The following is a 15,333-nucleotide window of genomic DNA, read 5'->3' on the forward strand; positions in this document are numbered from 1 at the left end:
GGTATTTTGAATGTCCCGCGTGTGTACGAGGAGCTTGTGTGTTCTAGTTAGTACTATTGCTAAGCACTTTGTATGGTGGCGCTGGTGTCTAACGTGTATGTGTCTCCGGGCTTCCGGGACTCTCGATCGGTTGCTTGGCTGCGGTGTTGACGTGTCTGAACGTAAACGGTTATTTTTTATTTTAGCTTTCTCACCACGTGTTAACAGTTTTTCTCTCATTTCTTTTTATGGTGAGTGTATGTACATGCAGTATTTTGTCTTCTAACAAAGCTTTGGCTAATAGTGAAATATATTAAACATTTTTTGTCTCAAACAAGGCCAGTGGTGCGTTTATTTAGTAACCCAATAAATACCCAGTAGAGAAAAATAAAATGTTCATGTTTTTGATAAATGTTGATGAAAGTATTACTAATGGATTTTTTAGGATTTCCCAATGGAAATGAGTTCAAATATGAAGATATTCGGTCCATTTTTAGTGAACGTCACTACGTTCACTAAATGTTGTAATTCACACACTGGAAAGTGTCTCCTTTTTAAAATTATTACACACTATGTAATAATGCAGAAGAGAATTTAAATGGCGAATATCAACGACTTCGCCAAATTGTAAAGTGTTTGCTGAAGATTGCTTAAATGCAGCCTCATTTTCGTCGACATAAACTCACCAGTCCATCGGTAATACTCCCGTCAAAGTGTAATCAGTAATATGAAAACTATCATATGCAATACTGAATCTCAACTCGCCGTCGACCGAGGGTCTCCCGCTGGTGCGCTATTTCACTCACTCTCGGTTTACGTCGCTTAGTCTCCTTGCCAGACGGTTCAAGCGAGGGTCCTGACAAGGGTCAGTCTATTGGCGCAAACTACTTCCTCTGCCCCGGTTTATGGAGAATTCCCCGGTCCCGAATCTTTCTCGATAATCCGGGGACCACTGTACATGGGGGCCGTAAGATCGTGCCTGATCCCGAGTGGTGATCATACAACGAATATTTGCTGTAGACACAAATGCCCAATAAGAGACCAACGTTAACATTTTTTGTATTATCTCTATGTAATTGATTTTTATTTAAGGTTTCGACAAATTGATTGATTAGGGGCGATATGAAATGAAAAGAAAAAATTCATAGGCACATTAAATCCAGGGAATCGTGCAATTAAAGTTCCTTCTAACGAAGTCTGTTTGGTAGCTCACTAACATTGGGATTTAAACACTCTACCATGCAAGGCAAACAATGTACGACTTTCGCGAATATAGTGAGCACATTCGCCGGCGAAAGAAAGCGTGTTCCAACAGAATGCATAAATTTATCAACAAGGTCGCGTGCGACGCCTGATAGATGGAAATTTTCCACAGCGGAAATTGCGCACTGCGTCTCTCGTAGAAAAATTGGAAGATTGACGAGTCTTCTGCTGTGTATTTTTAAAGAAACACGTTAAAAGCATCTTTCTTACATAAATCTGGTATTCCTACGGTTATATACATCATACTCTTTAATCCTTGAGGTAAGGATAACACTGCTCAAGATCGCACTAGATGTAATATGTAAATTGCGTTGTATTTAGTGATAAATGATACTGATTGCATTTATATGCAAATACGAATAGAACTGCAGATAAATACAAAAGGGATTATATGGTATCAGATGTGAGTTTGATTGTAAACTCGGTGCATAACTGTTTCTTTTTTCATTATTATGTCTTTTTTGCACCTTTTCCATGGCATGTATTTAAGCATCGAATTATTGTTCAGTGATCCGCCTCTAATTGTCTTGCTAGCCGACAAGGTGACTGAGGATTTTCATCCATTAATACCTGTAGATCGTTTGTTTGCATTTTCAGAGGCCGCCCGGAATAGTTAGCTTGTCGCTAACATCAAAATCTCCACTTTTGAATCTCCCAACCAATTGTAGCTTACTCATACAGTACTCAGATCAAACGCCTTCACCGTTAAGATTAAGATTAAGGGTGCCCTCTCTGCACCCTTTGCGGTCCCTTCAGGTGTTCCTCAAGAGTCGCATTTGGGGCCATTACTCTTTTCACTATTTATCAACGACATTACTAAAGTTTTTGTAAACAGTCGGGGTCTGTTGTTTGCTGACGACTTGAAAATCTTCAAGAAAATTGCTTCCAAACGCGATTCCGCCGATCTCCAATGTGATCACCGTAGGCTCGAGGCCTGGTGCCGGCACAATATGTTATCTTTCAATATTAACAAGCGTCACGCCATCAGATTTACTCGGACAAAGAACCCTATAACGCATACTTACCCCCTAGACGACACTGCCCTTCCTCTCTCGAATATCGTACGTGACCTTGGGGTTATATTCGATCCGGCACTGCGCTTCGTCGATCACTATAATCACGTGTTTCGTTCCGCAAACAAAACTCTGGGATTCTTACAAAGGGTTTCTTTCGGCTGACTTCAAAAATGTCCATTGGCTTAGAATCCTCTATTTCTCCCTCGTTCTCTCTCATTTGGAATTTGCTTCCTTAATCTGGTCACCTCGATTCAACAAGTATGAGACCCTACTCGAAAAAGTGCAGCACAAATTCCTCCGGTATGCTGCATACAAGGTTGGTCGGCCGATGGACTCTGATGACCATAACTACTTACAAGCCAATGATGACATTATTAGGGATGTACAGCTTGAAGGACGGAGGGACGGTTTCTGACTTGGTCTTTCTCTTCACATTATTGAACGGGTGCCCACAACTTCTTCAGCAGGTTAATTTAAATGCACCTGAAAGACGAGTTTGGAGCTTTCCTCTGTTTAAAGCCAAATTCTATTCTTCCTCCTTTGGTCACAATGATCCGGTCACTATGTAAGTTACAGTGGCTCGCATTAATATTCGGACACTTTTTAAAATCGCATAACTTTTTTAGAATTGGTCCAAACAACTTGAGTTTTTTTTTGAGAAGCTAGAAGGATTAGTTTGCTAACTGACGCGTTTCGTTGTTTTGAAAAAAAAATGTATTTGGTTGGAATAGCGAAAAGAATAGTAAAGGTCGATTTTGAAACTTTTTTTGTGAGCTTGTAATGAAAATTAAAAAAAAAACGTTTGTAGATTGCAGTAAGTTGTATATGTGCCTAAAATTCCATCAAAATCGGTTAACGAGAATCGCCAAAAATTCCCGAAATCAGCGACTTTCGACCTTATTCTGCGATCTTTAAACGTTTGTAGCTCGGAGCAACGTTAACCGATTTTCATGAAATTTTAGGCACGTATACAACTTACTGCAATCTACAATCAGGGTTTTTTTCTTGAATTTTCATTACAAGCTCCCAAAAAAAAGTTTAAAAATCGATCTTTACTATTCTTTTCGCTATTCCAACCGAATACATTTTTTTTTCAAAACGACGAAACGCGTCAGTTAGCAAACTAATCCTTCTAGCTTCTCAAAAAAACTCAAGTTGTTTGGACCAATTCTAAAAAAGTTATGCGATTTTAAAAAGTGTCCGAATATTAATGCGAGTCACTGTAGCTAATACCTATGCTTGCGGAGTGAACTTTTTTGGATTCCCACTTACTTCTTTCAAATTGCAAGCGCGACGAGTCATGGCCACCAGCATAGCGTCTGAATAGCGTTAATTATTTTCTGACAACACTTTGTAAACCTTTGTATATAAAAGGAGTCATCCGTATAAAAAATAAAATAAATAAATAAATAAATAAATATGTCCCCAAAATAATTCTAGTTGGTTCTGCAGCCAATTATCCTTGGTAGAATAGGAAAAGAATGCAATGTCGTATGTCAATATACTCTGTCGACCCTCATTTTCAGAAAAATTAGATGTTTATTTCAGTAATCAAGGAAAAAGTACATTTACTTATTTAGATCATTTTTATCGACTGTCAATAAACAGTATCAAAATAATATAGTATATAATAAAAAAATTCCGCTTTAGTTATATTTAACACGATGGCAATGGTTAGTTTCCTAAAAAGTGCTCTATTATGCGAGATCGTGTTATACAGAACTAATTGTAAAAATTATATACAGGTATTATAGTACAAAAAACAGGGCCAGGTTCCAAAAACTAACATAACCACACTATTTTGATTTTATAATTATCAGAAATATGTTTATTAAAAATACCAATATCTGATCAAACGTATTATACATTAATGTTAAATAATGCACGCCCATCTTTTTCTTCATCCTCTGCTGAGCACAATTAAATGAAAGCGTTTTCTTTGTTGCAAAGTATCTTCATCTTCTGAACTCTCTTCTGCAACATTTCTATTTTCTGCGTTTTCCAAAAAATTTGTCATTTTCATTCGACTGTGTTTTCTTGACAGATCTTTCTAAATTTCGTAGTGCGGAGCTAAACATTTTTGAAATTCTCGTTTGAATTCTGTGCTTCTTTCAGTGCAAGGTTCTGTATTCAGAAAATAGATTTCCAATTGCTGGGCTTTAGGCCTTCCTATTTGACTTTTAGGGTCTAATAGTTTGAACTTCAGAATTTTTTATACGAGGATTGCCTGTACTTATAATTTTTTTAAATATTTTATGTCGGACATGATATTGTAATTATTTCATGTCGTTTCCTGTAAATTACAATATTGCAAACATTAATTATGTCAATAATAATAATGCATATTGTGTGCTTTGACTGGAAATACGTTTTGAGAATAATCGAAAAATTGATCTTTCCTAAGATACAAATATTCGATTAATTTTTAAATATTGGGTCGAAAAACTTTTGAGTCGCTTTAAAAATTGATTCCTGAAACTTTTACTCTACTTAAAAACAATTTCGTCCGTATGTTTACGAAACGAAAACTTATAAATAGAGTTTAAACGAATCACTTGTAGCAACCCCTTTTTTGTATTATTCAAGCTTAATAGAACTCTTGATAGAGTCAAGTAATTTAGTAATTTAGTGTATATTTATAACTTTATATTTAGGTCGCATTTTTTTTGAAAAATTTATATACAAGAGAACATGCTACAATATTCGGTTTGTGAAGCAAGGATCTAATATTTAGTGGTAGAAATAGGTTGAGCTTTCTTAATTTTTTCATTAAGTCCACCCTTTGAGAACTTAACAAAGGACATTGCCAAAGCATATGATCAAGGTCTTGTGTTTCGAAATTGCAATTACATCTAGCATCATCTGTAATATGTACACGCGCAAGGGACGCAGAAAGATTATAATGGTCCGATCTACAGCGATTGATCATCACAATAAATCCGCGTGAGAAATCTTTATTTGAAAATCATGTGCCTAGCATTGTCCCTAATATAATACTGAAAGTACTCCTTTCCTTTTGTTTAGCCTTGTTGTTGTTCTATGAATTCTTTGGTGCTCAAATTGCATTACTGTTTAACTCTTAGAATCCTGATTTTTTTATTTTATTTAGAAAAATCCTTATCGGTCCATTTTTGTCCACATTTCATTGTAAAAATAAACAAAAAATTCCTAGTGTAACAATTTTTTATATAAATGAAAAAATATTGTAGGAATGAATGTGTTCTAACAAGGAGAGTATTTAAGGTGTCCGCTTCCGATCATTTTGATTTTTGGATATGTTATAGAGGACGGAAAAATAAGAAATACGTATTTTTTTATTTTTCCCTATTTTCATATTTGGGGGGTGAAAACTGCGTTCAAAGTTAGGGTTGAAAAATCATTTTTGTGGAATATCTCGAGAACTATTAGAGATAGGGGAACAGTGTCAATGGACGAATTTTGTGTCTTTGAATGCGAAATATGACTGACTCACCAGATTTTCAAAAATCCACAAAAATGATTTTTCAACCCTAACTTTGAACGCAGTTTTCACCCCCCAAATATGAAAACGGGGGAAAATAAAAAAACACGTACTTCTTATTTTTCGGTCCTCTATAACATATCCAAAAATCAAAATGATCGGAGGCGGACACCTAAAATACTCTCCTTGTAAGAGAGTTCAAAAGTCGCGCGCTCAAGCTGGCAACCGGTACGTACGCCAAACTGGCCCAAACCGACGCAGACCGGTGCGAGCCGTGGCAGTTCTGCGAGAACAACCGTTGAAGACAGTCGTTAAGAATCCTAGTGAAAATCGTGCATATTGTGAAAAGAGTGAATCGGATCGAGCGTGGCTTACGACTTAAAGTTCTGTATATCAAACCAATATTCCTTATATACCTATATTTTTTGCAATTATAATTTCATAAATTCTCTTTAAATGAGATAAATAAAACTTTAAAATCCTACAATATGAATATAACACCAGTGTTAAACCATGCGTAACGGTACCTATGCATTATAATGTTAAGCGAATGCTCGGTTTTGCAGAATGTTATACTAGTGTTACATAGTACATTATAATGTCCGACATCAAATTTTTTCACAAAGGAATCCCGAAATAATTGAGAGAAAAATTAGCATTTCCCTGGTATTTTCAGTAGTCCCGACGAAATGAAGAGTTATAATCAACAATACGAGACAGTGTGTTACGTCCCGAAACTTCAAAATTTTTAAAAATCTTAGTTATTTTTCTTTTCTCTTTTGCTAGTGGGCAGAGTGCTTCGACAACGCTTAGCGTTCTGGGAAATCCCTCGTCGAGCGCATTTCTGTTCACTGTATTTTATCTATGAAAATGGATACTCGGTACTGGGAACGTCGTCGTCGCGACGTTTGACCGTTGCACTGTACCCTGAACGTGGGACTGTGCTGAGGCATCAGCGTGGTTCTCAGTAGTTCGTTCAAAATAAGCAGTTGTTCTCATCCCTCGCGACATTGATTAAATGTAAGCGGCGGGGGTGCGTCTTGACAATGCATCTAGCATTTTGGTGAAACCTCGTCGAGCGCATTTCCGACCGTCGAATCGTCGCATCAATGTAAAGGAGTGATCTGAGTGTGAGAAGCGTGGGGACGAGAGTACCCTGTTTGACGCCGGTAGCGCATAAGTATAAAGTATGAAAGAATGAAGGTGAGAACACCTAATGACATCGTGCAACGGTTGCTGGCGCATGATTGGGACTGCAGCGTCAGCTTTTCTGAGCGGGCCTCACGGCCGGACGCTCTCGGGGGCGCGAAGCTGAAGTCACTCTTTGTCATACAGTCGCGGAGAGCGTGACAAGGTGTCCGTGGATAGTAATTCTTTGCTTTAACTTAAATACCGTTTCGAGCCAGAGATTCCTAAGTTTATAGTGAATGGACTCATCTGCCACGTTAAATAGTGTTTTTTGTTTTAACTTGATCGTTTTCTCAATTTTATAAATCTGCGTTTTATATTCGCTTAATAATCCTGGCTAATTTTCTATGTTGCGTTGGGATCAATCTTCTGTTAGATCTCATTCCTTTTTGTGCTTGATTTATTTTATTTATCGCTTTCATTTATAATAACCGTCAATATCGAGTATGAGTGTGAATTTCTCTTTCCTAGGCACGGAATAGGTGTTTTAGAGAGCGTTAACAAAAGGTCATACGAACGAAATTCGAACATTGTAAAAAATAGCCGATATAGCGGGTGAGTTGCGCATTTCTTTTCCTTAAAACATTGTAAACAGTTTAACGATTGGCGAGCGTGAATTCTTGTAAAGCAAATATTTTATGTGTTCTATTGCCAACTGGCGAGTGCGGAGGTAACGGAGAGTCAATATTGGCTTTAGCCAATATTTTGGGACTACCCTTGGCTCTTTAGTCTTCTTAACGTCAGAACAAGAGAAAGAATAAAAATATAACTATTCACATTTGAACTTTACACTCGAGCAGAAGTTATTTAATGATATACAAACTGAATCCTTACAATAACTCAGTGCGGGGCCTGTATAGGACTAGATCTTTGAATCCCGATACCAAACAAAATTCTATAAATTACTAATTAATAATTTGTACTGTAACGCGCATAACATTCTTCCGATTAGACCGATTTGAATACCAATTCCTCGAACTCCGCGTTTACCTAGTAACCGCGCTACAAGTGTAACACAGTAGAATTTCTACGGATGCATTTCTGCCTTAAAAACACTTGTTACGTATGGTAATGGTAGGTAAAGGAACGAAAAGCCCCCAAATTTTATGAATTCGTGTAACACGGGTGTTATTTTATGATAATAAGGGTTGAAAGATTCCCGTAAATCGGTGAATGGAACGGGTATGCGGTTATCGGTTTGCTCTTCGGTTGCAGATTTAGCCAGATTGCCTGCATCATTACCTGCTGTGCCAGAGTGTGAGGGAATCCAAACGAATTCTCCGCATCTATTATTTGCTGAATTTAAGCAACCCATATTATCCAGGAAACCATATGTCTTTATTAAGCAAATCTGCACTATTTGTGCTTCAATTTTGTAAGCACCTACGATTGGTCAGCATTCAATGTCTGCCACACGCAGCAAATTATAATTATTCTGATGTACACTTTTTATCACGCTGCAAATTTACAAAATATAGAAATTGGTAATCATTTCATCCTCGTTACAATGTAAGGCAGCATTTACATAATTGTCGTTTGTAACGTTCATCGTTCCACATTGACAACCTCGTTTTGGAATAAATAATTTTAGGGAACTTATCAAAATCCAGCAGCAAACATGTATGCTTCACTCGACTTAGTGAAATTTTTGCAAAAGGACTATGCACACGCACACACTTTTGTAACGTGCAACTGCATTTTTTTTTTTTTAACTGTGTTTATTTTGCCATAAAGAATACGTAACAGTTTTTTATAAATACTTACTGGGTATAAACACAACCGAATTGGCACCTCGTTTCAATAACAATATATTCTAGGTATCAGTCTCTAACGAGCGCTCGTAATTAAAAAAAAAATATAGGTACGTAATTTTTAATATGTGTTAAATTGCACTTAGTTTGCTTTCCCTATCTTTTCAGCGATAGAGCAGTTGTATCGTGTTTTCCCTGGAGAAATCGGCTCTAAACCAGGGAGTGCAACTGCATTTAGCCTGCGTCATATAGGTTAGCCAATTCAAACTTACACGAGGTTTTCTACATCGATCGGATCGTGTTTGCCAGAGAAACTTCATTTATCATCGCGTCATGTGCTTCGGGACGTTTTATAAAAAGTTCTGTTCATGGTAAGAGTTGAAAAATGGTGTATACGCAGTCACATGTATGTATCTGTAGGTACCTTATTTTCAAGCAGCATTCATACCACTAGAAATATATAAAGCAGAATTACAGTTGTATTCATGCGTTCATACAGTTGTACATATTCTGCATCTCGAAAGTAAGAGAAATGTTTTAACAAGCATAGGTCCTCTTATTTCTTGTGTCTCTGATGTAAATGATTTAACCCGGCGGGAGGCGCACCCCATATTGTAAGACAGGTTGTCGCTACCGGCTCAAAAATACCCAAAATTGAAACGGAGAAAACCGCGGTTTCAGAATATATTTTTCTTAACTTTGTAATTTTTAGGTTAAAGTACAGTGTTTTAAGAATCAAAGAAAATTTATGAAATATCTTAAAATCTTTATTAAAGTTCTGTAAAAAATTGTAACAAAAACTCAAACAGTCTTCATATTTGGAACATTGGCAGGTTTTTGATACATTTTGTTATATAATGTAAAAATTAAAATGTTTACAGTTGCTTTAAGTATCATATAACATTGCATGTTTCGTGATTGTACTACAAGTGTTAAAATGCATAAAATTTTTGTCATTTTCTTCTTTAATACATGTTAAATACCAGCATTACGGGGTAACATTGGCACATCATATAAATAGCAGTAGCAGGTTAAGTTTACTACTCTGAAGTCAGTAAAGACTGCTTCAGACACATCCAGTAGTTTAGTCGATTAGCAAATAATTTAATCATTTTTCGTGTGTGGATATTAAAATTTAGTCGAGTAGTTTAATAAAACAATTGTAAATTACTAAACTACTCGCTACTCGACTAAATTACTGGACCTGTCGGTTCCAACCTTTAGACACATTGACACTTAAATTTGTTTATTTTATTTTATTTTTTACATCTTAACTAAAATCTAATCGTCATCCAGACAGACTGGACGTTCATAAGAAATTGTTTCGGTTCCTCGATTACAAGTTCCGCGGACCCACTGACGACACGTTATGCATTGCACCCAGTCAGGTCCTTCATATGTTTCCCATTTACAAAAACATATTTTGCAGATATTATCATCTATTACAGGAGTGTCGAACTTCCCCACTCCGAGAGCCGCACGAGTCGGGCCCCGGTCAGCCTGTTCCCCCACTTATTTTTCTCCAGGCGTTGCACGAGGCCCGGCAGGGAGAGAGTGCGGCACCCGGAGGAGAAATTCATCAGAATGAAGTAGGTGTGGAGGGGGCCGTTCTCCTACGGCCCTACGGAGCAGGCGAAGCGGAGAAGGAGCCACTGCCTGTGATGCCAGATCGGGGACGAGTTCCCTCGAGAATTTCCCCCACCTCGCGCATACTACGCCGGAGCAGCGTGTCCGTGAGCTCGGCGCTTCGGAGTCCAACTCACAGACACGCAGCTCCGGCGTTGTGTGTGCGAGGTGGGGGAAATTCTTGAGGGAACCCGTCCCCGATCTGGCACCACAGGCCACTGCGGCTCGCGAGCCGCTAGTTCGACACCCCTGATCTATTATATTAGTAGTTCTATTTATAATGTCATGCAAGTCAGATGTACATGGTATAGAAATGTTGATGTCTTCGAGTTGTGACGATTCCCTACTAATAAGTGCCTTTCCTGGGATTTCCTTTCCTTTGCTGTATAAGATCTAGGCATTATTGCGATCTAATGTTATTAATAATATAATGTATAACGTAACAAAGTTATCTATTTGACAGGCAATTATTGGATATCTAACCGCAAACGTTGAAACAATTGAGTACCTAAAATCTCGATCTCGAATGCGACTTTATATGTTCATGCGTATAGGTGCCAATGTAACCCCGGCATGTGCCAATGTTATCCCCTGCTGCCAATGTTCCCCCATTTTACGTATGTCCATAAAATATTAAGGTGACATTCGTAGAACTCCTAGAGTTATAGGGGCTTAAGGCCATAGCGTAATCGTTCCCTCGACCCTTGTATCTAAAGAGGCTATGACTGCCAGCAGAGTAGAGAGAACTGTCCAACTTGATTTTTTTTAAGCTGAGGAAGGTTTCCTCTACGGTCCTGGTACAGCAGAGTAGGGATAAGTTGCAGAAATTAGTCGTTATCTACCGCAACTTCAGTGGTATAGGTCGTAACTGTATGAAAAACTTTAAACGCGTTTTTCTCGAAACAATTTTTTTAGATCGGGCGCACATTTTTCTCAAAAACTACTGGACCGATTGAGCTAAAGTTTGACAGACATTCAAAGTGAATGTGTACCTATAGCCCGAACTAGAATTATATCAATAGTTTTAATACAACCTACCCGACACCTTGTTTTAGCTCAAGAAAAGTTGAAAAATCAAATATAAATTTTTAAACAGCTGCGATTTCGGTAACAATGTCCGGACTTGGTTACATCTAGTTCGGGCGGTAACTACACTCATATAGATTAAAAAAATCTTTGGTACTTTCGTTTCAGATGACTAGGACGGCCGCAATTCGTGCGCCCGATGGGGCCGGTTTTTGATGACATGACCTACGCTTAGGCGTGTAACTTGTACAAATTTCAATATAATGCATTCCAAAAAATTGTGTTGATAGTTCAAACACTACTAAATATGTGTGCCAAACCTCTGCCCTGTAGGTGCGATAGGTTTTCTAGAATTAATTGCCAAATATCACCTTCAAAAACGAGTATCTAGACTACCCCCTTAAGGGAGAACGCCACTATGACGGCAGGAAAAGTAAGCCATTTTTAAGAATTTTTTCACGAACAATTTACAGTTTTCATAGAAAAATTTTATTACCTACCTTTAATACGCTGTCTTAAGAGACTATACAAAAAAATAAATAGAAAAACATCCATAAATTTTAATATAGTAATTAATCTTCTAGACCCCCCCATGCGAGCTGGTAGAATGTGTAACTATGGAACAGGAGGTCCGAAATCAATTTTTTTTATAAACTATATGAGTGTAGTTTCCGTTGTACGTACGGATTCTTTGATTAAAAACAATTGTTTTGAAATACGCTCGAAAAACTGTCCATCTTATTCGGGGATTTTTTAAACTTTTCTTGTAAAGCGCACCATTTTTACAAAAATAATTTGTTTAAGAAATCGATATGTACAACGGAAACTACAGTCATATAGTTTATATATGATATCAGAAAAAAATACAAAAAATTGAAAATTTATAATTTTCAAAGGCGTTGAAAGTATGAGAAATATAGGGAAAAAGTGATTTCTTACATTTTTATAATTTTTTCTGGTTTCCCCTCTACCCAGAAGTATATTCTTCAAAATGAAAAAAAGTTTCAGTCGAATCGGATAATAAATTTTGGAGATACAGGTCCCACCGATTTGGATCAATTTTTTGACGCCTTGACTTTAACGACTCCCCAGTGCCGTCTGCAATGATTAATTATAAAACAAAAAATATATATCTATAATTTAAAACATCCTTAATACAATGTAAGAAGTCCCATTAAATTATATATAATAGTTTTCCTTTAATTAATTCCTAAAGATCACCTATTTTTGTAGGGTCTAGACCGGAAGGTCCCCTTAAAGAACTTCGACGTCCCTTTCTGAACTTACACGTATGAATGCCGGGCATATCAAACTCAGGGAATGGAACAACCATACAATTATTATCTTGTTACAGAGTACTTTGTAACTGGTGTGGCCGTGGAAGATGTAAATGCAGTTTTATCAGGACCTTCTGCTGTTGCATTGTAACCTGCCCCTCTGGTTTCGTCTTCAACAGTTGTAATGCAGAGATGATAAAGTACGGTGTGACTATCGTCAGTTTTCCAGGCTGTTTTTATAGCTCTCGCTCCCTTAGACCGTTCTAGTACATCAGGATTGATTATGCTTCCCACGTATTGAAGGTGCCTCAAGCAATGCGGATTATTTTCATTTCCCTTGCACTCTGTATTTGCCACCTCGTGTTGTCTTTTCTCTTGGATGCATTTAGGCTAGGGAGACTGAGGTAGGTTGTAACACGGGGTAAATTGTAAAATCTTTTGATAGACAAATCTGGTAACCCACAGCATGCGAGAGCTGCTTGACAATATTAGCACCGTCGGTTTTAGTGACACAAACGAGCGATACGTATTCATTTTGTGGTTATAGCCCAGAATTTTAGTATTTAGAGCACGTAAGTAAATGTTGTCTTAGCACTTTTATTTCAATTAACCGTCATTAGAAACCGTTTGAATTTTTGCTTTTTTGTCGCAAACGAATCAGGGCACATTGGTTTATTATAATGTGTACGCATTTTAGTAATTTGATGTTTAGTTTCTCTTTTGTTGAAGTAAAACGCAAAAATTTAAGCTCGGGGTAAATTGTAACATGTTACTACTTACCCCGCTCTAAATGGTGATAGAGCAAGCTATTTGCTGACACACCGGAAAAAATGCTCTAGACCAGCGTTGCCCCGATGGGCGGTCCGAGAGCACGAGCATCCATCGCGTTTTCCAAAGCTCGCGTGGAAGGGGGCGCTCGAAACCAATGAAGTTGCAGGCATGTAACGGATGGGTTACATGCTGATTTCATGTCGATTAAATTGATTTGATTTGTGGTTATAGGCTGATTTCAAGTCATTTGGATTTGTGGTTATGGGATATATTTATTGATGACTGGGTAATTTTTTAAACCCCTGGGGGGTTTCCTTTTCTTCATAATTTTGTATTGTCATCCAAACTACGTATGCCCGCAAAGTTTCAAGTCTATTGGGTAGTTGGAAGTGGGTTAAAATTGAGTTTCTAGATTTGATCTAAACAAACATACATACATACAAACAAACAAACAAACAAACAAACAAACAAACAAACAAACAAACAAACAAACAAACAAACAAACAAACAAACAAACAAACAAACAAACAAACAAACAAACAAACAAACAAACAAACAAACAAACAAACAAACAAACAAACAAACAAACAGAGGATTGAAGCTGAATAAAAATCGTTTAATAAGAAACTTATTGTTAATCAGAGATATAAGTGGGACTGTTAAAGTTTATTCCGTCCAATTATATAATATTATTGTTTAATCATTAGTCAGTTCCTGTGTATTTTCCCAATTCCTAAAATGTAGAACACTGGGGCTCCAAGAGTCCCAGCTATATAAGCGTACGAGTATAAGCCTACACGCACACTACTAGAGTTTTCCCCATCCGTTACATGCCCGCAACTTCATTGGTTTCGAGCGCCACCTTGCACGCGAGCTTTGAAAAACGCGATGGATGCTCGAGCTCTCGGACCGCCCATCGGGGCAACGCTGCTGTAGACGAACAACAGAACAATCGAGAATCCAAAAAGTAGAAAAAAAGTGTAAAGGCAAAAGTAAAGAAAGCGATGAAGAAGATTTTGATAGAATCAGATGAATAAGCAATGATTGTTTAACTCAAATGTTTAATAATGATCTGTGTTTTCATTTATGTTTTTTAGAAATGTTTATTTGTGTTCATATTTGCATTTAAATAAGTAAAACAGATGTGTTACAATTTACCCCGGACTGGGGCACATTGTAACAAAGGTTCAGATTTGTTTAAGATGAAACTAGATGCATAAGTGTCCAAAATTTTGTCACGTACTTTCACGCAATCAGTTCACCACATATGTAAGTAGTAAATCACGCAAATTATTTCCTGATTGAGGAAAACACTTTTGAGACAAAACTGTGAAAACTTTTTTGTTACAATCTGCCCCAGTCTCCCCTAATTTACGGTATTTTCGTTAAATGGATATAAACCGCATGTCTTAAAGCCATTTCTCAGAGTATCTGTGAAATCTTCGTGCCAAATAATACGTGACAATAACAGTGGCACATGCTACTTTTGGACTTCACTGCTTTCATTTTGTATCCGCCAATTTTTTACGAGGTCTTTCCATTTTTGCTTTAGGGGGGAAAATAGGGCAACGTCCAAGGGCTGTAGAATATGCGTTGCACGAGGCAGAAAGCAACATATGAATTTATAATCTGTGTTTCCCTACAGAACGAGCTGAGGTGTATAGACCGGAGGTAAACATTCCCGTCCAAAAATAATACGATTGGTAAAGGGATATCACTTTTTAGAAGAAAAGGGTGAAACACGTTGGTGATATACTCGTAAAATGCTTCGCCCGTCATCCAACCATTTTCCGTTTTCCCTATTCCTCAATCTCTAGGAGCAGTGTGCATACAGATCTGTAGCAGACGCTCATATTTATAAATTGTAAACGGCGGGGCAAATTCTTCAGCAGCATTTACCGTGAATGCTTAGCGTTGTAATATTTTCTTTATCGTTACCAGTTACATCATATACTGATTTGCCCTTTTTCGCCAGG

At 37.4% G+C, this 15,333-nt stretch overlaps 1 protein-coding gene and 1 long non-coding RNA gene across 4 annotated transcripts in view; one reads left to right on the plus strand and one right to left on the minus strand.

The window, feature by feature from the left end:
* The window catches only part of LOC143372289 (uncharacterized), a 228,167-nt gene extending 213,507 nt beyond the window's left edge, over nucleotides 1–14,660 (plus strand). The window contains exon 2 of the long non-coding RNA XR_013086266.1: nucleotides 14,500–14,660. This is a non-coding gene — a long non-coding RNA (uncharacterized LOC143372289). The remainder of the gene's footprint in view (nucleotides 1–14,499) is intronic.
* The window catches only part of LOC143372261 (neuronal calcium sensor 2), a 449,084-nt gene that overhangs the window by 173,527 nt on the left and 260,224 nt on the right, over nucleotides 1–15,333 (minus strand). The window lies entirely within an intron of this gene.

This window comes from Andrena cerasifolii, chromosome 8 (assembly GCF_050908995.1).
Source record: "Andrena cerasifolii isolate SP2316 chromosome 8, iyAndCera1_principal, whole genome shotgun sequence".
NCBI classification, from domain to species: Eukaryota; Metazoa; Arthropoda; class Insecta; order Hymenoptera; family Andrenidae; genus Andrena; species Andrena cerasifolii.